The sequence below is a fragment of the Botryllus schlosseri genome, chromosome 6, assembly GCF_051294905.1.
Source record: "Botryllus schlosseri isolate E-star chromosome 6, Bs_hap1, whole genome shotgun sequence".
NCBI classification, from domain to species: domain Eukaryota; kingdom Metazoa; phylum Chordata; class Ascidiacea; order Stolidobranchia; family Styelidae; genus Botryllus; species Botryllus schlosseri.
The window spans coordinates 7,422,543-7,445,583 of NC_137241.1; the positions used below are offsets into that span (position 1 = coordinate 7,422,543).

General features: G+C 41.5%; 1 protein-coding gene, 5 non-coding genes and 1 pseudogene across 7 annotated transcripts in view; 1 reads left to right on the forward strand and 6 right to left on the reverse strand.

Annotated features, from left to right (window-relative positions):
• Positions 1-23,041, forward strand: part of LOC145440786 (uncharacterized) — a 213,180-nt gene that overhangs the window by 186,993 nt on the left and 3,146 nt on the right. The gene's annotated exons all lie outside the window — the stretch shown is intronic.
• Trnaa-cgc (transfer RNA alanine (anticodon CGC)) lies at positions 1,363-1,434 on the reverse strand. Its single transcript has one exon. It is a non-coding gene; the product is annotated as a tRNA-Ala (tRNA).
• Positions 1,438-1,519, reverse strand: Trnas-gcu (transfer RNA serine (anticodon GCU)). The gene has a single exon. It is a non-coding gene; the product is annotated as a tRNA-Ser (tRNA).
• Positions 9,505-9,586, reverse strand: Trnas-gcu (transfer RNA serine (anticodon GCU)). The gene has a single exon. It is a non-coding gene; the product is annotated as a tRNA-Ser (tRNA).
• Positions 14,317-14,388, reverse strand: Trnaa-cgc (transfer RNA alanine (anticodon CGC)). Its single transcript has one exon. It is a non-coding gene; the product is annotated as a tRNA-Ala (tRNA).
• Positions 18,461-20,134, reverse strand: LOC145441637 (protein spinster homolog 3 pseudogene; annotated as a pseudogene).
• Trnas-gcu (transfer RNA serine (anticodon GCU)) lies at positions 22,819-22,900 on the reverse strand. Its single transcript has one exon. It is a non-coding gene; the product is annotated as a tRNA-Ser (tRNA).

A 23,041-nucleotide genomic window follows, 5' to 3' on the forward strand; every position in this document is an offset into this window, starting at 1 on the left:
AAAACTTTTACCTGCTTTGTTACAAATGTTTGCTCGAAAAATCAAGCTTTCCGTCTGTGAATATTTAGTGACGCTCTGCAGTGAGCTTGACCAGCAATCACTCAACATCAAGAGAGAAATATACACTACCTGTAGGTAGTCAGCGAATGAGGCTTATTCAACCAATCAATGAAATAGATATCGTTGTTTTATGTCAAAAATCTAGCAAGCGTGCGGGGTGCGGTCCACCTCGATTTAATATGTTTATTGTATCATAAAAACCAAATCCGCGAGATCGCGGTGTTGGCTACTGCTGTGTAAATGGTTAATGTGATAAAACCCGTTTACATTCTGGTCAATATCAACTGGCCAATAATAACTGGCCAATGCCGGCATATAATCGCAAATCATATACGGGTAGGGTCTTTCTCTTGATATCCCCTTGAAACTGACACGCGGAACACTGGTAAAACCACTACATTGAGAAGGGACACAGCGATCGTTGAAAAGCCTTGTCTTTGTGTCATAGAGAGAGAGAGAGAGATGATATTCTTTCTCGCCTGCACCATCGAGATGCTTTGGCGACGGAGTTGCGATACGGCCCCATGAGGTCATATAGTCTGCGCCCCCGTTTTTTTCTCCTCCATGCTATCCGTGATTGCTGAGCGCCTAGCAGGATAGCTGCGGATACCATTTTTCGAGTCTTTGGTATGACCCGGCCGGGGATCGAACCTACGACCTACCGCTCGAGAAGCCGGACGCATAACCATTACACTATCTCGCTCATAATTTCCCAACCCATCAGTCTATACTCTAAATTGAATATATGGACCCAACATTTGGGATATAGTGTACCCGACAATATCAAAGGACTTCCTCAGCATGAATTTAAATCCCAACACCTGGATTACCTGTTTACTAGTTATAGTAAGAACTAAGAGTTCGTGCCTATTGACTGATGTATTATGCCTCTGTTTATTGCGTTCATATTGCTTTAACTGGTATGTTACCATACCTGCTGTCTTTTTTACATATTTGTGTTTATTTCTTCTTCTCTGTCCTACAATTGCAGACTGTCCAGGTCCACTGTTACATTTTTTAATTATTAGATTATTGCTTCACTGTCATGGAGGGGATGAGTAACAAGGTATATCGTCACCGCCAGTCAAATTGTATCTTTGACGAAAGAATAATTGTCTGTCTGACAGTCTGTCATCCGGATTACCATGTGAATTGCATTGCATAAGTATTAGCTGCTAGAGGTACTGGAACTGGCCAGTGCTATTGGAGTATATGACCTACGAAACTGTCCTCTGTCCGCGCTCCGGATTTATCATGTGAGTCATGTCCCTTGACATCATATATGTGAAGCCTACCAAAAAATGGAGACGCCGGGGATTGAACCCGGGGCCTCACACATGCGAAGCGTGCACTCTACCACTGAGCTACGTCCCCAAGCGACGAGGATGGGATTCGAACCCACGCGTGCAGAGCACAATGGATTAGCAGTCCATCGCCTTAACCACTCGGCCACCTCGTCGACGGGTTAACACTACCGGATGTTAGAAACGGTTTCTAAATATAGAAGTCGATGTCTTAAGCTGATTGGGAATTTCGGTGGTTCCGTAATGTGGTGCAATGTGAACTTCATCGCCCGTGACAATAGTGGTATTAGTATAGTGCGCAGCTGCATAAAACAGGTACTTCAAACTCTAGATAACTAACCTACGAATAGATACGCAACACCCGTCGTCACGCTTGCTTGCCCGGAAGGAATTTCTGCTCAGCAATCTGAACGTAGCATAATTGCTAATCCTATAGCTGACGACCTGAACGCTCAAATTAAATAAAGTTGATCTTATTTGAAAGCTACTGTCGCACTGATTCCGAAAATATACATTAAATTCTGATCAGGGCAGCAGAACCCACTCAAAATACACCTGGACGTCTGAAAATCTGCATTGTTGTAAACAATCGCAACCATGCGAGGGCCATTGTTATGGTCATTGTGCTACGTCGCTGGCATTGTTAGCAACAATGCCGATTTTCAGACTTTGAAGACTATTTCGAGCTTGTCCCATTCCTTTAATGAAATTTTAACGTATATTTTCAGAATCAACGCGACAGTAGCTTTCAAATAAGATCAACTTTATTTAATTTTAAGCGCCCAGGTCGTCAGCTATGGGATTAGCAATTATGCTGCGTTCAGATTGCTGAGCGGTAATTTCCTCCGGGCAAGCAAGCGTGACGACGTGTGTTGCGTATCTATCCGTAAGTTAGTTATCCATAGTCAAACTCTATTTGACTCGTCTGGTGGATTGTTGTTGTTGTTGTTGTTTACTAAAAGAAAAATTTGGCGCTTATCATAGGGTTACCATACGTCCTCTTTTAAGAGGAATTGTCCTATTTTTATACTTTTTGAAAGTGTCCTCGGAAGCAGGGCATGGTATGGTATGGTATGGAACGAGAATTTTTCATACTCCATACTTGTCTTACTCTCTCCATACCATACTTGCAATTTTCCATACCATACCAACATTGTTCCATACCATACTTGATACATATTCCATACTTTCAAATACTTCAATATCATAAGTTTATGTCCTTTTCTAGCACCTATATTATTGATATTTCGGATGTCATTATTGCTTAAACTAGCAATGATGCGATTCTAATTCCTTGTAATACGGAGTCTGTTTTGGTGAGGTTTAGTAAACGGTGGTGAGGTGCCGTGTACGTCTACTCTACAGCTTCCGCGAGCAAATTGAGATGGTCAGCAAATTGTTATCTAGGACCGTCCATAAAAGGGACGGGTAACATACTGCCCGGGGGGCCGGATGCCATTTCTAGCACCTATGTTATTGATATTTCGGATGTCATTATTGCTTAAACTAGCCATGATGCGATTCTAATTCCTTGTACTACAGAGTCTGTTTTGGTGAGGTTTAGTTCACGGTGGTGAGGTGCCATGTACGTCTACTCTACAGCTTCCGCGAACAAATTGAGATGGTCAGCAAATTGTTATCTAGGACCGTCCATAAAAGGGACGGGTAACATACTGCCCGCGGGCCGGATGCGGCCCGCGGACAGTTTCCCGTCTTACATGATAATGTGGCCTGCGGCCCCAGTCTGCCGAGAATCCCCATTACTTGTTTAAATGTAAAATTTTAGTGACTATATGTAATTATATAGGTGTGCGCACTGCGCAGCGTGCGAGAGTGGAGCTTACGCGTAAGTTCGTCGAAGCGTGAAGACTTTCATTATCGGCATTTATGATGTACTCAACCCTAATGAAATGATATCCTGGTAAATTTTAGTTACCGGACTTATCAAATGCTTTGAAATCTTAATTAAGGATTGCACCGTGAGTTAGTTGATCAGAGAGAAGCAGACATGGCGGCGCCTGTATGACAATGCTGTTTTCAAATCCACATTGTATTGTCATTATCGGCGAGAAATGGCTTTGAATTGACATTGCTGTCGATAAAATAATACAGTAAATACGATTTATTCCTTGTATGTATGCGCGAATGATGTATCCATTCAGCAATCCAGCTCGCCAAGTACTGAATTTTCCTATATCCTGCCCACCGACTGGCGAAGTTGCCCGCCCCTGCTCCATAAGAATATCATCTCATTTCCGGTACATTGACATGAGGCACATGCAAGTTTGAAGTAAATACTCGCAAAATAATTTATAATATAGGCACACCCATAAAATATCCCAGCTACAGGCGATCAATACTGCAGCGATCTACGTGGATATTAGTACAGTATTTGATTGGGGTTACCGAGGCGAGAATTTCAAACTATGTCTACCCCACTCCCTAATACTAACGCGAGAGCGTTTGAAATATGACCAATAAGATATCTCGATATGTAAATAGTATAAATGTGCGGATAATGTTTCAAAAGAAATGTAATCATCAATCACATTGAGCAATTAGTAGGGGAGACCGGGGACAAATGTAACTAGGGGCAAATGTAACAATCGACCTCACCGCTAGTAGGATGGAGAAATCAGCTTGATATTTAAAGTGCGCATGCAGTAGTTATCTCTCCTAATATACCTGGAGTTACGTTGAGCTACGATGCGAAACCCCGGAATAATTTGCAAAAAACGAAATTTTTGACCCTTGAGTAAAGTTTTTCTGGTCTGGAATAATTTGTCTGGACGAATAGTACCTCAAGTAGTTACAACGTAATACGTGTAGCTGGAACAATGTTACTATAGTCTACCGTGGTGGTGGAAAGAATAGGACTTGCATTGCCGGGAAGGTACCATACTGAGACAAAAATCATGGTCGAGCGTGTCAGCGGCAATCGTAACACTCTGTTACTTCTGCCCCGTTACAATATGTTATCAATTCTGAATGTCTTTGTTCATATGTTGGTATTACCATTCATCTACTGTAGAATAATCTTGCAACAGCCAGAAGTTCACCAGAACAGATACTGCCTTGCGATACCAATTCTAACATGATCATCTGTCGAAACGGCCATACAATAGTGGTGATGTGAATCTGACGGTTCGGTTATTTTCGTGATTCAACCACCCTTTCTCATGTTGATCGACTTTGGTGTGTCGAACTTCAATAGTCATGTCTTAATTCTCGTCCTCTGACTTTGATCATGACCCACTTACATTTTGATATTTGATGTGAACAATTTATGTTAATTTTCTACAGCACAGATAAATGTCATTATAGCTTTGACGCCACACAATGTTGCGTCCTCGTTTTACTATACTATCATCGGCCCATTCAACCAAGATATGTTAGCCAGGTCGGTTTCGCACCTTCGCAGGTGACCGAATGACCAACCCATTATGCCCGCTGAACAACAGAACCTTGGTAGAAGAGGCCGAATATGTGTAGGGAGATGATGGAATGAATGTCTCTCTTGTACACTTTAAGCTTGAACAAGACACGAAGGGTGATATTGCATTGAGATGCCATAAATGCGATCGGGCGTAGCCTGGAAGCGTTCAAACGTATCTTCCTTTAGTTTCATGCAATATTGCAATTTGTGCTTCCGTTTTCGTTGTTCATTCAGTTTGTGTTTAGTCATAAATACCACTGTTACAATTGCCCCGCAAGGGTGGTACAATTGCCCCTGGGTACGGGGCGATTGTAACATTTGAGCAGCGATTTTTGCGACCCAAAATTTCCATGATTGATTGTTGATTGAGTTCCAATTTAGTTTTCATATCAACTATCGAGTTGTTGGCTTCTTTCTATAAAACTTTGGAAGTGAAATTTCCACGAGAAGAACACGTAATGTTGGAAAATACGAAAAGTGTTACAATTGTCCCCGGTCTCCCCTACGTTGCATCATGATTGCTTGTAAGCTGTCGTCACTCAAGGAATGAGGTATAGTTGGAGTCGCCCACATTACCAATTATTGCGTCACATGATAGACTATGCCCGGAGAAGTCGTGTCCAGACTCAATAGAATATCAGATCGACATTACTGTTGCCGTTATTACATCACAAAATCATGTCATTCCAAGTGCTCCTAAAACCGTTGCACCATAGTGTCCTATATGGTGTCAACACAGGCAAATCTCACGCCTCAGTGAAATTGTATCACGTCACAATTTCCATTTGGCTACAGGCAATTTGACGGTCATTTTTGACCGGCTTGCCGAGCATTAAATTTGGTAAAACGGGTATCAATCGAAAGCTGACTCTCCACTGATTACGAAAATATAAATTTTATTCCGCTCGTGTCCCTGGAACTCCCACAATCAGCCTCGAATTGTTCATTGTTATGAAGATTGGCATTGGGACGCAACAATGGTGTCTGGCTCTTTTTCTCTTTAGCTGCTCTCTCGTTTCGCCAGACAGCATTGTTACGACCTGAGCTACTCTCTCGTTTCGCCAGACAGCATTGTTGCGTCCCAATGCCAATCTCCATAACAATGAAAAATTCGAGGCTGATTGTAGGAGTTCCAGGGCCATGAGCGGAATAAAATTTATATTTCCGTAATCAGTGGAGAGTCAGCTTTCGATTGATACCCGTTTTACCAAATTTGATGCTCGGCAAGCCGGTCAAAAATGACCGTCAAATTGCCTGTAGCCAAATGGAAATTGTGACGTGATACAATTTCACTGAGGCGTGAGATTTGCCTGTGTCGACACCATATAGGACACTATGGTTGCACAAGCGTGTATTTGTAACTACACAGCGTTCAATAGTTCACGTTCACACATAACCAAAGCGGTCGTATTAAGTGAGCAGCGTTCAACGTACGCTTCATGAAGCGTGCACAGATCACGATAAAATGTATAAAAAACCTAAGTATGGAAGCATGGAAATGTCGTTCCATACCATAGATTAAAATCTTCCATTCCATACCATACATGCATTGTTCCATATTCCATACCAAAATATTGATCCATACCATACGATACTTCCATACCATACCATACCATACCATGCCCTGCTCGGAGGACGTCCTTTTGTCTTCTTTTTTGAGTTTTTGTCCTCTTTTTTGAGAATTTTGGTCAAATTTACGGCCAAAATTGACTGAGATGCCGTAAATCAGCACGAATTAACACTTCGCCGGGTAATTCGGGAGCTGATCCGGAAAGTTGACTAAAAAAAAAGGTCAACCATCCGGTAATGCGAAGGAAAGAACTGTATTTTGGGCCCTGAGCGAGAAAGTTGACCTTTTTTTAGTCAACCGACTACGAAGTGGGTAAAAACCATTTTTTCCGGATATTCCTCCGGTTTTGCAAGTCTCTGATTTCTGAAAAAGTGTCCTCTCTTCAGATTTCCAAAATATGGTAACCCCAGCTTATCACCTGTTGGTCTTTTGCACCACGGTCAATAATTGCGGAAGAAATGAAAATAGTCAATGATGGCGTACGTATTGGATAGAAGACATAATTAAAAAAAAAAGTATTTCAGTGAAACAAAAGAATAGCACGGCCAGAAAAAGGAAATTTTGGAGCGATGGAAAAATAAAACATTCACTGCCATTCACAAATTACGGTTACAGGATAACACAAATTCAATTGTGAAAGGAATGATTTGATCCTCGGCGAGGAGAATTTCAAGGCAGAAATCAACATTTGATTCAGCACAATTAGTGACGAGGAAAGCACGATGGATATCATATTTTGAGCAGTGGATCAAATGTTCAGTGGTTTCCGGATACCGACAAAGAGAGCAAAGTGGAGATTCCACCGAACCTATTCTAAATAAATGGCTAATCAGAGGACAAACAGACAGACAAACAGACGACAGACGGAAAAGGATACTTTCTTCTACGCGATTTCTACGTGCAGGCCAATCAAATTTTGGTCATTTGGTTTTGGTAATTTGTTTTTTGATAATATTACCAATTTCGAGAATTACCCCGAAGGCCACTCAAAACCTTCTCGCGGGCCACGGGTTGGCCGCCCCTGATTTCACTCATAGTAATCACGGACACTAATTGACTTTTTTTACCAATTAGGGATTTGGAAACGTATCACGTAACAATTTGAAGCACAGACCGTGTAACGCGTAATGTGATAATGGCAACAAAGAAGGCCTGGTGACTTCTTGTGACTTTAATTGTTAGGTCATAATTTGCTACATTGACTTTATTTTGAACATGGATTACGCGTGCGAGGTACGTAGGCTGCGTAATCGCTGCATATTAATGAACAAGCTTGGAGGTAACCTACTTTTCGGATCAGTTCCTACAGCCTATGGTTTTAGTCCAGTGGTTCTCAACCGCCGGTCCGTGGACCGGTGCCGGTCCGCGATGACTTTCCTGCCACTGCGCCAGGTATATTACAATTTTATACCTCAATTCCAAGATGCAATATGTTGAAGGCTTGTCCATTGATAAAAGAAATAAAAAATCAAATTTCAAACTGATTCAGAACTTCGTGAGGTAGCATTAGAGCTGGAAACATGTTCGATTTGGGTTGAAGTTCAAGACGTCTGATTTGCCGACATGCGAGCGACGAGTACGAGCTGAGTCGCTAAACTGTGTAGTTTGCCCACCCATAATTATATTTCGCAAATGAACATAAATTCCAACATTATTCAATTTATTTTCGCGCTTTGCGTCATCTAATGTCACTAAAAGTCTTGCTTATTTGGTGGCCTTCTCCAAGAAATGCGCATGATTTATAGAAATTGGCATTTCGGCGTCAGACATTACCGCGCCACGACGCATCAACGCAAAATGACGTTTAGGCTATCATTGAACTCTGAAAGGTGTGCCAGAAAATTCGGCAGCGAGAAAACCTGGTCCGAAAAGGACTTTTCTTTGTTGATCGAAAACCTCGATTTTAGTTTAGTACGCTAGAGCGATTTCAATATCTATCCAGTATATAACAGAAGTAGGTCACGAAATAATGGCATGCAACGATCTAATTATTTCAACATGCCCGCCCGAATATGTTTAATTATTTTTACGTGTCATAAAGTTTCCAAGACGATACCTCCATCAGCTCTACCGGAATATCTGACAATTCCGAGAGGATAAAATTTTTTAGCAATATATATGCAAATACCAAGATTATTGACCGATTCAGTCATAAATGATCGAAACTTTTCGCTATTGGCCCGATTTGGCTACATAAACTCTCTACTTACATTGAGTAGAATGGATGTGCTCACAAGTACTGGCGAAAACATCCATGCAACTGTGGGGTCTCGGGGCGAAGCCCCCAGGAGTTTGGCTTATTGCCCTGCGGGGGCCCAAGACCAACGTTTTTGGTGGAGACTGACGACGTGCTTTTTCTGGCCTGAAATATTTGGATGACCGGTATAGCTGTTGTCAGGTGTTTTCGTGCGGCGCATTGTATTCGTAGTATCCAGAGTAGCCTACGTCTGGTGGTAGTGGGCAATGATCAGGGCAGCACGACAAGGTGCTTAGCTCGACTCCCAAACACTTCTTCTCTCAGTACTGTCAAAGAGAAGCATATTATTCGAGTTGGCTTGGTGGGTTAAAACCACAGCCTTCGGCGCGAAAAACTGTAAACGTGCGGTAGCACGTTCATCAGGGCAAGGAAATTTTACCTCGACTTAGCAGACTCACTTCCGTAAAATCACATCGATGCTATCATGAACATAGTTAGTTACGATCAAAACTATCTGACTGTCACTCTCTAGCACCACATACTTGCAAGAAACGGTTCCATACTTTACAGTTTGGGTTGATATCAATTTTCGAAAAGCTCCGCTGGCCGCACTTTACCCAGGTCTGATCTAGAATCTAGCTAGATCGTCGTTCTGCACTTGCACGTTGAAAAAGCTGCAGATGTGAGCCAGTTCCGGACGCTTGTTTTTAATGTGCCCGTTGTCACGTTAGCGACACCGCATTCAACCCATAGATGCCAACACTAGCTGGCATAGTTTATTCCTTCACCTTTACCGGCAAAACACTGTCTGAGTTCAGGATTTCTCATGTCCATCGACGTCAAATACAATGTTTGGCAAAATCGGAGACGCCGGGGTTGGAGCCCAGGACCTCACACAGGCGAAGCGTGCGCTCTAATGCTGAGCTACGTGTCCGACCGACGAGGATGGGATTCGAACCCACGCGTGCAGAGCACAATGGATTAGCAGTCCATCGCCTTAACCACTCGGCCACCTCGCCGACGAGTTCGTACTTCCGTATATTAGAATGGAACATGGTGGTCTAAATATAGAAGTCGATGTTTTAAGCTGATTGAGAATTTCGCTGGTTCCGTCCTCTAAGGCTAATTCTCGTTGTAACGGGGTCCGAACTTGATTGTTCTTTTGTTAGGCGTTCCGGCTATTCTCATTTTCTTCCTTTAATTCAATCCTGATCAGGGCCTTTGTTGTAAGTCCGATGTAAGCTAAGGGATGTATGGTAAGAGAATCTCAAATTCAGTGCGACGCTACGGAACGTGCGAACCAGGGCCTCCACTATCAATGGTGTTGGAATGCCAACTCACCGGGGCCTCCACTATCAATGGTGTTGGAATGCCAACTCACCGAAATAACATAACATAACATGGTTGGGTTATATTTTTATCTGAACAAGTCACACACAATGTACAATGCGATGTCATGAACAGGTAGGAGGATGTAGAACGACACGCAACAGTAGCGATCCTTTACTCTAACATCCACCTCGGCCTAGAGTGCCCGATGTCACAGTTCTTTTTCGATGTTGATCTGTTTGAAGCCGCGACCCTTTCTACTAGTTCTTTTCCATTCATTGTGAGTGCTCTCTTTCGTCGGGTCTTTTTCTGGGCTTTTTTGTCGCCGTAAGAACGGCAACGGCAGGGGAAGAGGAGCCCAGATAAACCTCCGACGGTAATCGAACGCGGTTCGCCTGCGTGCTGGGCGCTTATCGTAACCACTACACTATCTCCCCTGCAGTAGTAGTAGTAGTAGCAGTAGTAGCATTGAAGAAGGTGATGACTAAACAAAACGTCATCAATTGGGTCGTGATGTTTAGGTTGGACTAAAGGCGTTGACATTTTTTGTAGTCACCACCTTCGGAATCTATTGCCGAACAATGATACGACGTAATGCGATTTTCCAATATTGCACTTCGGGCAGCCTATACATGTTGTTTGTTAATGTTCGTGGTTCTATAGTAATTTTACACTTGAGCACAGGTTCTTAACCTGGGCTCCATCGCTTCCAGTCGGCGATTTGGATTTGGAAGGGATCGGAAGCACTGAGGAGGCGCTATGGGGGGTGCTGGACCCAGGGGTCGATGTGGGGGGGGGGGGCGAAAAAAAACGGCGCTGCAGAAGATGGTGTAGTAGTTCTCATAGGGCATATGGTTATAAAGCAGAGTACAGCAATAGTTGCATATATCCCCGACTGCTCGTTGCAAATGTTCATTCAACAAACTTCATATAATCTTGGAATTTTTCGTCGCACCTGGCACGAAACGTACCAACGATAATTGCGACATGTATCCATAAATGTAGTGGTTTATTATAATTCATATGAAATGAAAATTTCATCTTACATGCATCACGCGTGTACTTTTAGATCGCACATTCTCTCTAAACACAGTTCCGTCACGCTAGATAGGGTTATTTTCATCAAAACACTTTGAACTAGGGTTGGGACTTCGGGATCAAATTTGAAATCCCGGGACCGGGATTTCCCGGGATTTTCGCTCCTCAATCCCGGGATTCCTCGGGATTAGAAAAGTAGTAAAATAGACATACAAGTTACACAAATAACATTTAGTCCTTGTGATATTGAATTGACGCAAAACATAAGAGCATCAAGAGTATCATAGTTTAGATCAGGGGTCTCAAACTCCAATTTTATCGCGGGCCAATTTCGTAGTTTTTGATGACGTGGCGGGCAGCAGCATCAAATAGGGCTATAATATGTATTTCCCAGTACGCATTTTTTGTCGGACCTTGCAGATTGGCACTCCATATACATTGTGAAAATGTAATACGCTATTGTAATATTCATGGTTGCCACGAAAAAGTCATATTTTTCAATACTTTTTAAAAATATTGTTGTGCTTGGCATAATTTGGCGACAGAAGGAGTTATATAGATAGTTAGAAACCATGCGAGACGACAAATTCATCGTGTCATCGTAAAAGATGTCGCATTATAATTTAGTAGCTAGTGGACGTTTGATGTGTGATAGCAATTCAGGTTTTTGGAGTGGTTTCAGAATGAAATTTCAAGTTCTCAAATCCAAAATCTGAAATTTTCGAGTTTAATATTGTCGAATGCTTGAAAAGTCAAAACGCCGACGTGGGCCGCAAAAACAGTTCTGGCGGGCCGCGTGTTTGAGGCCACTGTTCTGGACAATCAGCCGAGTTTGCGACACTGCTTTATTATCAAAATAAGAGATATGGCGCTACATAAGCCTTGGTAGATGCTGTTCACAAATCCCGGGATTTCATCGGGACCAATCCCGGGATCGGGATTGCTTCAAATCCCGGGATCCCGGGATCGGGATTTCCCGGGGTCCCAACGCTACTTTGAACTAGGTCTTATAGCCTACAGCGTGTCAAAATCGGATAAAGCGGTACTGTACCAATTTTGAGAATCATAGTCCTTCGTACATAAGAGAAGCTTTGAAGCTTGTTGGCCAAAATGAATAACTAACATCCGTGTATTTGAGAGCTACGACATAAAATCGTCAGAATATTTCTTTTAGTTAGTGTTGTGTCCCACAAGCTGACATGTACGTTAACTCGTTGCCGTATTCCCTATATCTTAGCGAACTAAATTCAATATGAGGAAGGATCCCTAATACGCTTTCAATTTGTTTACTAGTTGCACGGAGCAATGACATAAAACCCAATACAATCAGAGGTGGATTGTGGATGTGTACATTGGCATCAAAGTAGGCCTGGTAACTTCTTGTGACTTTAATTGTTTGGGTATAATTTGCTACATTGACATTATTTTGAACATGGATTACGCATGCGAGGTACGTAGGCTGCGTAATCGCGACATATTAATGAACATGAACAGGCTTGAAGGAAACCGAATTTTTGGATCAGTTCATACAGCCTAAAGCAGAGGTTCTCAACCTTTTTGGACATGCGCCCCCCTTAGCGATGGTCAAAAAAATTGCGCCCCTGACCCCCTGCACTTATCGTCATGTCAAAAAGAGCACATCATCTAATACAGAGGTAGACAACCTTTTTGCTAATCACGACCGCATTTCGATTACCTATGTAGCCTAAGGCCGCACTCCAGGGTATAGCAGTAATGAACTAACTGGACGCAAAATATCTATGTTAATCAGTCCATATCCATTCCCGGTGAACACCGGACTATTCTACTTTTCATTCTATTGTACGCACCGAAATCGCGAGTGGCAATGTTATGAATAGTTGCTGGGATTGCATATTGTCGCGCAGAGAGCAAAATTTTTTCAGATTCACGAATGAATACCGTAATTAATAGTAGCAGTATCACATTTACTGTCAAATATTTATCCTTTCTCAGCCCATGTGATCAGATTCACCGGTAGGGTTCATGGAGGGAGTGCTTTCGAAAATTTAGGGCAAGTTATAAATTATATTGCATCTTCGGGTGGGCCAATTGTTATTAGTCACTTTGTTGCTGTTATTTATTGACCCCCATAAGTATTGTCGATTGTATCGGTGGTGAAAATAGTGGAACTATATTGAAATCGCCCAAATGTACCAGAAACAAATTTCTTTAGCGAGGAGCACACGATTCCGATTCCGGCTCAGATTGAAAAGAGTGCTACTATATTAAAATCAAAAAATGAAGTTATGTTGAATTGCGCGGAGCGCGAAGAAAATTTCAAGAATAATTAAAATCTCTCAAAACTTTTGTAGTAAATTCGTAATTTCCATTTGCATGTCGACGACCGCCAACACATACTAATTGAATTAGGTGTCGACGGCCACACAAATCCCATCTACGGCCGCAGGCCGATCCCTGATCTAATTGTATACATATGGTATGTCTTACGCCAAGTTTGAATCCGTATTCCAGTTGTTCAGTCTTTAAAATTTCTGACAAATTTCCCCAAACTTGTTTGAAAATAGCAAAAAACATTGAAGAGGACATCAATTTATTTCAAGATAGGTTGCATTGAGACTAATCCTAATGCTGGTAGTGACTACAGAGAGCACGGCATCGTTCTGTACAGCCATGCTAAATTTGATCAGTTTTGGAATTGAATTAAATTGTGTTGATTTAGGGTAGCCTAATTGAGGGCGAAACCGGGCAACCTATATTGCATCTAAGTCTGTCTTAGGCAGTGCAGCTCGCCAGCTATTAACAACAGCTATACCCAACGCACCGAGCTTTAGGCTACTGCCAAAGCTATGAATTAATGAATGACTTACACGTGGGAATTGCTCTTAATCTTCCAAGAATATAAAAAATTTGCTCAAATGAAGTTGAGATCAGCCTATACTCCATTGAGCGCGACTGCTGGTGTTTGAATTTGGCTAGCTTTGTTGAATACGAAATAAGTTTCATATTTAACAATCGTCTTCTCGGAATGGTTGTAAAACACATGTTTAGTCAGGATTCATAAAGACTTTGTCAATTTCTCGCGCCCCCTAGGTTGAGAACCACTGGCCTAAGGTTTTAGTCCACGTATTGTCATTAAAAAGTAGGTTTTCTGTATTGATTCCCGAGTAACTTTTTGCGGGCCGCACTTTGTCCAGATCGTGCTTCTACACTTGCACGTTGAAAATGCCAGTCCCGGGCGCTCGTTTTTAATATGCCCGTTGCCACGTTCGCAACACCGCATTCTAACCATAGATGCCAACACTAGCTGCCATAGTTTATTGCTTCATCTTCACCGGCAAAACGCTGCGTGAGATCAGGATTTGTCATGTCCGTCGACGTGAAATACAATGCTTGGCAAAGTTGGAGACGCCGGGGATTGAACCCAGGACCTCACACATGCGAAGCGTGCGCTCAATCACTGAGCTACGTCCCCGACCGACGAGGTCGGGATTCGAACCCACGCGTACAGAGCTCACTGGATTAGCAGTCCATCGCACTAACCACTCCGCCACCTCGTCGATGGGTTCACACTTCCGGATATTAGAATGCCGAGTATATTGGTCTAAATATAGAAGTCGATGTTCTAAACGCGTTCACACGAACCAGACCCTTTCAGAGGTTCACACCATCCCTACTATTTATACTGGTTAACTCTGATACCAAACACGATCGGTACACTATTTAGGAAGATTACGTTTCAGAATATTGAAATGTCCAGTCCGTACACTTGAGTTTTGCATTGTAAGGTTAAACAAATAACGGATTGGCCAGTCGGCAGGCTACCGTAAATGTTGTTGACATCTCTTGCCAATATTGTTTTCAATTGTATGAATCAATAAATCTCCTCTCTATGGTCAGTGTTGGGATTACTATAGTAGTAGCAGTAGGGTAGAGTGGTAAACAATGGCAACCTCGAGGATAAAACGCCTACCCCTCCCGTGGGGTAAAACATCCCACCCCTTAAAGTCCAGTAAATATGGATTGAGTAGCTGTTTACGGGTTCATGAAGGATGCCTTCTCTGAGAAAGCCATTTCTATCGAAGTTGCTATTCGGCTGGCGAATATAGGCTAACCCTCTGACTAAACAAGATACATTTCAAGAAATTCCGACTTTGTTTTTTGACCTATCATAATCAGTTGGTACTTCTGGATGAAATTTGTTTACAAAGGAACCGGTACGCCATGGTGAGGCGGAGAAACTTGTATAGGTCTGTATAGGGATCGGTTACTGAGTGGCATGCGGCATTTAGTAGGGTATAACGGGGTGTAGCAAAACGTCAAATTGATGAACATAGACGAATGATAATTTTACGTATTATAATTGATACTGTGACTTTCCAGACAATCTTGGTAGAGTGCGGACGATATCTCGCGCACAAATTCCGAAATTCAATCCGTTTCGACTAGTTTGGTGGATATTATGACTAGAGCCCGACCGATTATCGGCTCGCCGATAATATCGAGTCGATATCACGCTTGGAGAGAAATATCGGTATCGGCCATTGAAGGTAAAAAAATATCGGCCATTTTCGTGACGTCACAACATGGTGGCAGGGAGTCAGAGAAGTCGATAGAAGACGTGAGGACGGTAAATTATAAAAATAAATGGCCAAGCTGCATATAGTGCATAGGCAGTAGGCGTGCCTATCTGAAAAATATTATAGATAACTAACCACCGTTATGCCCCACTGACTTCGTGGGAATCCCCCTGCAGTAATCGATCACCAAAGACAGAGAGCAGCTGGATGGATAGCTGTCTGCAGAAGATTTCAATCAGTAAGAGAAATGAGAACTTCAATCATGCTGGACTGACCCTCGTAATGATAGAGAAAAGCGTCGCGTCGAAACATTTCTCGGTTCGGTACCAACAGAGCTAATTATTCCAGTAATGTATGAAGTCGTCTGACTGAGGCCTGCGGGGCCACCATGATAGGAAATATGCAAGCATAGAGGGCAAGAAAATCAAGCAATCGTGGAGTAAAGCCAACGAAAATTTTTGATTCCATGATGACATTGGCCAATTCTGACAAAAGAGCGTAAAATGTTGATCAATTGATTGTGGAAATGCTGGTCATGGTCAAGGCCCAAGGGGGATCGGTGGATCAGTTGCAGAGGTGGACAATTTGAGTTGTTTTGCACATTCTCTTCAGCTATTTGTTAATGATGTGCTGAAGGCTCCAGGTGCATTGCCAGAAGAATATCAATATTAATATCAATATATGGTGAAACCATTGAAGGAAAGATCCCCTCCAAGGGAGCGGTGGAACCGAAATGAAGAAAGATTTCCAATTCTTGCTGTGCCACTAACTATGGTACCAAGTGAAAGACTGCTCAATGTGTTTAGTACTATATACATCATCTATGGAAGACCACAGAAGTTCACTCCGAGAAATTGTGCTTTGTGAACTGTAATCTGCAATTGCTGGATTGGTGCTTTTGATATATTTTTATAGTTCCTGGATCATTTATTTCATGTTCAAGCATATCAATGGCTGTAAAGTTGTTGAATGAAATACTCTGATGCGTTAAATATGGGCCTTGAGCTAGATTCCATATCTTTTGAATATCGGCTGAATATATCGGGGTTATCGGTGGAGGTACTGGATCTCGCTCTTATCGGTATCGGCTCAGAAATCCAATATCGGTCGGGCTCTAATTATGACGTTTCCCGCTTAGATTAGGTGCGTTGCCCCACTCTACCCTACCAGTAGTAGACAAATCTAATAGGGCCATTCCCCACTTGGACAACAAAAGTTGAAACCACCACATTTCAAAATCTTCGGAAATTTGGTACATGCATAGATGAGTTAATTTCGAACACAATAAAGTTTATTTGAGGAAAATTGAACTGCGGGGTCGAAAGTTACGTCATTTTGAAAATTGACGATTTTCTGCTCATTTCAGTGCTGTAGCATTCAGGTTTTATCAAGGTAAAATTCGAAAAGGTGTAAACAGATGTCGGATTACAGTTGAGATTTGGCACTCGGGTTTCTGAGTAGCGAGTCTATTGGTATATATTTCCATGTCGTATTAAATGCCAAGCGGTGTAGTGTCCAGTGTTAAAGGTTAAATTGAGGCGAAACCTGATCGATGGTCTGAAATCAGTCAAACGTTACACGATTTAGGATGAGAATTGTTCAAACCCTATAAAAATATTCAAGCAAATAGGGTATCATATGAAAGCTGGTTTCAAGGACAATTTTTCATAGCTTTTTCATTTTTTTACTGTAAGGTGGTGAAATTGGAGTCTCAACAAGAGCACAATGCATTTGTACACGGAAATTCGTAAGTTTGGAATATGGTAGACCAATGGTTCCCATACTTTTTTGACTCAAATAAACTTTATTGTGTTCGAAATTAACTCATCTATGCATGTACCCAATTTCATAAGATTCGGGGAATGTGGTGACTCCGACTTTTGTTGTCCAGGCTGGGAATGGCCCGATAGCAATGTATCTCTGTTTCTTAGACGGCTCAGTTCTCGCCTTTACCTATCCTTTTGTATGATTTAAATCGAGCGAATATAGTATATGCGTTTATACTACATAGTCTGACGGATGTGTCTCATTGCGGGTCAATTTTTTATAAGTGAAACACATATTGATTATCAAATGGACATTCAGGCTGCTCTTTATATACCACTGTCTAGTTCTACAATCACAGTATATAAGAAGGGTATTATTGACAGATATGTCAACTAACGATAACAACCCTTGCCGGATGGCTCAGTGTAGCAAATTTTTACACCATAGCCGTATTGGCGAAGAAATTGAATAGCACAATGTCCTATTCAGCAGTATGGAAACCACAAAGCAAGTAAAATTAAGACTAAACAAATGAGTGCGCATAACCCAGGGTTACCGTATTTTGGAATCGGGAAAGGAGGACACTTTTTCTAAACTTTTAAACTTAGAAAACTGGAATTAATTTTTCCCGACTTTGTGGTTGGTTGACTAAAAAGAAAAAGGTCAACTTACCGGCTCAACTCCAAAAATACAGTTTTTTCTGTCACACTTTACGTTGGTTGACTTAAAAAATAAAAAAAAAAGGTCGTCACTTTCGTCCGAACCATGAATTTCCTATTTAGCGTCATTTATGCCCACTGTCAGTCGAATCTATCCACTATCTTACCTCTAAAAGCTGGAAGACGTATATGGTAATCGGTAAACCTGATATAACCCTTCCATCCCCACACCATTGAAGTTGGTTACAACATTGCATTGCTATGTCACCACAACCCGATAAGATTTGGTTCTCAGCACGTAGAAAGTATTATTACCAGTGAACTGATGTCAGAATAAATATATTTTTCACTTTAAATTTAACGGAAGAGGTTCGTGAATCAGTAACTGAATCAAGTCACCATAGACAATGGCATTTCCATCAGCTAATTGATGACACTCGGATCACTGCAGTACGGTATCAAACAGCGTAAGGACTTCATGAACATCTGGTTCGAGATAGTGCTGAGATAAAGGTGGTGGACTGCACCCTACAAATCCGCATTACGCATTTGATAACAATGGTTCTGCAATATTATGATAATCAATTCCAGTAGAGTCACTTTGATTTTGAACCGTTGTGTTATTATTATTTGGTACTTTAGTGCCTTCACAAGTCCTAGAATCCAGTTCTATGGACCCTAAACCAGCACTGGCCTTTGAAGAGTCGAGATTCTTCAAAAAATCATCAACCTTCTTTCTGTCTTTGACAACATAAAACGATGCGACGAAAAACGCGATTGCTCCTACTACGCACACAAATAATGTGATGTACATCGACATTTGCATGGATGTATACTTGGTCATGTAAGTATCTGGTTTGCCATCTGCAAGCGCGTCAGCCATAACTCCGAGAAGATATACGGACTTCCGGCATCTCCGAACAGAAGTTGAACGGCATTCGCAGTTGATCTTCTATTAGGTTCTGTCACGTCCAGAATCATGTCGCTAATCAATGTCCACGTCATGCATAATGACAAGTCAGCGAAGAAAATCAAAATCCATGCCATTACCAGTTGCGATTGCGCGTACTGGACACCGAAAAATAACAATGGCGCTCCAACTAGTAACCCGATCGCACACACAAGAGCATCGGCATTATATTTTCCTTTTATTTTCTATCTTAATGCTACTTCAGCTCCAATACCAACATCAGCAAATCCAGAAACACAAGTTATCGCACCAAAAACAAAACTTATGTTCGCATTTTCGCACGCATCATTTTGACACGCAGGAAGAGCCCCGATCGCAATTTGCGAATACGCAATATACGTAGGGAACCATAGAAAGAGAGCGATCCGATCACAAACGCCATAAATGTGAATCCCAGAGAAACCCAAATAAACGACCTGTTTCTGGTGAGATAACGCAGATCATTGCAGTATGAATGTCGCACTCCGACATCAGCGCCAGGACCAGATGTTTCACTTGCACCACGTACTGGATTTGGATAGACTAGTACCAATAACAGAATTGCAACCACCCCTAACACTGGAGTTACACGTAACGTCCATTCCCACCCACCTAGTGCTTGCGCGGCAGCAGCACCAACAACAACAATAAAACCCAAACCGCTACCAATCGGGATTGCCAATAAGAATACCGTTAACATCTGCGTTCTCTAAGGACCTAAAAACATATCTGCAATTAGAGTCGGGGCAATAGTGGCGTAGGATTCTTCCCCTATTCCTACAAGAGCTCTTGTTAACAGGAACAGCACGAAATGGTCCGGACTGTGAATAAATGATGAAAGTAGAGTGAATCCGGACCACACCATCATGCCTCCGGCCATGATCCAAATTCGATTAAACCTGTCTCCCAAATAACCAAATAATGGGGCTACCAACATGTCTAGCTGATGATAAATACAGTTTGAAGCAGTCCAGTCTGAGCATTGCTGATTTGAAAATTTTGCTTAATCTCCATCAATACGCCAGCTATCGTGAATTTATCCATGCAATTGAGTAGGTTGATGAACGTGAGAATAATAACACCGGCGTATCTCTTCCAGTTTGGTATACTGGTATGCGATATTGTACTAGGCTCCGGACTGGTACCCCTTGTTCCATTTTAAAAGAGTTGAGACGGACTGTTGGCCACATCGTACGATGAATTCTCTGGAGAATCATCCTGCTTTCTCCACCCGTCTCCATTCGGTTGATCAGCAGTATTAGTCATGTTTTTTCGGTTTGAGATTAATTTTTATTAGTTTCTGCTGTAAAGGAATAAAGCATCGTTGAACAAGCTATTTGGTATCGATATTACGGGTACTGCTTCCTCCAAAGACTACATGAAGTCGTTTTTACACCTTCATATCTTTTCATTGTAACGCAGCAGTGTGATGTTTTTGAAACGATAAAATTATTAAAAAATCATACTTGAATACCAATCAATGTGGCAATAAAGTATATACTTAAGCTAAGGGGAGATTTATCGATAAATATCACGCATGCAATTTAATATATCAGTTTCAGTCATTCAATGGATTGTCAGTGTCAATTTGTAGTAGCCTACTACTGGCACAGATCACTGCTGCCTCAGTGCTTGTGAATTCTCATGAGGCAACCATTAACGTCAATGTACACTTGAATAGTGATATATATATGCATATTGAAATAAACCCAAATATTTTAGGGTGGTAATTTTCAGGTGTAGTCGTCAGCAACGATTGGTATGAATATATTATTCAGTTGTATTTTATATTTGATATAATAAACCAATGTGACTAATAACCAAACGCACTTCCTACGGCACGAAGATATTTGGTAACTCAAGGACAAACGCATTTTTGTATGAGAGAGCAAGTTGATGAGATACAAATAACAACATTGATGTACTGTAGTAATCATGTTCTTACGATACAACTGAAAAACACATGTATGACTTCCGAGTATACGGAAACCTAATGTAGTATGTGTGTGTCAACAATTGCACTCAAATATTGGAATGTGAACTCATAGTGCCACCAAGGAAGTTTCCGTCATGAAAAAAGGACTCATGACGAACGGGTTATAATGGAATAAAATAAGTCACGTTCACTTTGTTCAATTCACAAGCAAATATTGGCATTCACATTAAAACTGGTTAAAAGAAATGATTTTTCCGATAACAGGACAATGAGCAGCATGCAGTTCTACACTAGGAACTTAGAAAGACTTGGAGACTTAAAACTAATAAAATTCAATAATAAATTTTATACAGTACCATAAGTAATTCAATTTATTTGATCTTGCGTATCTTCTAGTCTTTAAAACCAGTTTATACGAGCAAACATCTATCAACACTTGAACAGTCACTGAAGTTAACTCTCGATAAGTTTACATTGACTGCTTCATATCTGATATCAATGTGATCTTATCCCCCATCTTTTCCAACGTTCTGACTTGGACGAAATATAAATGGTAAATAGTCGGTACAACATTGATAGTACAGATATTTCGTTAAAGGAGCTATATTTACTCTATATTTTCAATTGTCAATGTCAATGCACTATGACATCACAATTGAATATTCGTGACGTCATGGCTTCAAAAAGCAAAACAAAAAAAAAGACATTAAAAAACTGGTTTTGAATTAGGGCCTTTGTTTTAAACAGGTTTGTTTTAAATTGATTTTTGTTTTAAATGCAACCCTACTGAGCCTTCGGCAAGGGTTGTAATCTTCAGTTGACATATTTTTCAATAATATCATTCTTTTTCTGTGATTTTAGAAGTGGGTTGGGCAATTATTTCCCTCCGTGGGCCAAATGAAAAGCAGACTATATACGTTGGCGGGCTGAGTCAAAAAATTTAGCAGTATTTTCAAGCGTGGTAATTTTGTTTCTATTTTGAAAGCAGTGAATTATGCTGCTAACTAAAAAGTGCTGCACAGTGGATGTCATGATATTAGGGATTGAGAAAGTGACGGTTAATTACCAATATTTAGATTTATTTGTCGTCATACTTCGAAACAATGTTAAACATTATACATATTGAACTGTCTTCAAACCTCCATGCGCGTCTCTCTATCAAGACATTCAAATTTCTTTGGGATATTGCAGTGTGCGGCTTGGTGAAATTGCCTTGTTGTTGAACGAAGCTTGAAGTTCTTCTGAAATTCGCTCTCCCTTAACCGAGTGCAAGTCTTCATGTGTTTGTTATAAGACCGACTTAAATTTTACATCTTAAACACGGAAACCCGCTCGGCACTAACTACTAAAAAGACGGGTTTACCCCCGACTTCAGTATTGGATGATTAACACAGCATCTGGGGCGATCGTTATACATATCTTCCACTGACAGACATAAAGTGATGTGATAATATAATGATCTTGGAAAACTCGGGCGTCAGCACGATAGTGGAATATATCGCGGTTTCGATTACGATATTTTTCTCTCGTATCGAGATGTCGAAAAATAGACGGTGCCAATCTGTTAATGAAAAGGCTTGAAAGAAACCGAATCGTCGGATCAGTTCAGCCCATGGTTTTAGTACACGTAGTAACATTAAAAAGGTTTTACGTTTTGAATTCCTAGCAACTTTTCGTGGGCCGCTCAGAATAGCTCCACGGCCGCACTTTGGCCATGTCTGATTTAGATCATGCTTCTGCATTTGTACTTTGAAAAAGCTACAGAAGTGAGCCAGTCCCGGACGCTGGTTGTTAGTAAGCCCGATGTGACGTTAGCGACACCACATTCTAACCATAGATGCCACCACAAGCTGCCATAGTTTATTGCTTCACCGTCACCGGCAAAACGTTGTCTGTATTTCTCAGGTCCAACGGCATAGAATGCAATACTTGGCAAAAATGGAGACGGCGTGGATTGAACCCGGGACCTCACACATGCGAAGTGCGCACTCCACCACTTAGCCAAGTCCCCGAGCGACGAGAATGGGATTCGAACCCATGCGTGCTGAGCACCATGGATTAGCAGTCCATCGCCTTAACCACTCGGCCACCTCGTCGACGAATTCACACTTAGGATATTAAAACCGAGCATGGTGGTCTAAATCAGTGGTTCTCAACCCTTAGTCGGATCGGTGGACTTTCAAAAATTGAAATTGACCTAGAATGTAAAGGATACCACCTTTTTCTTGCAAGTATGG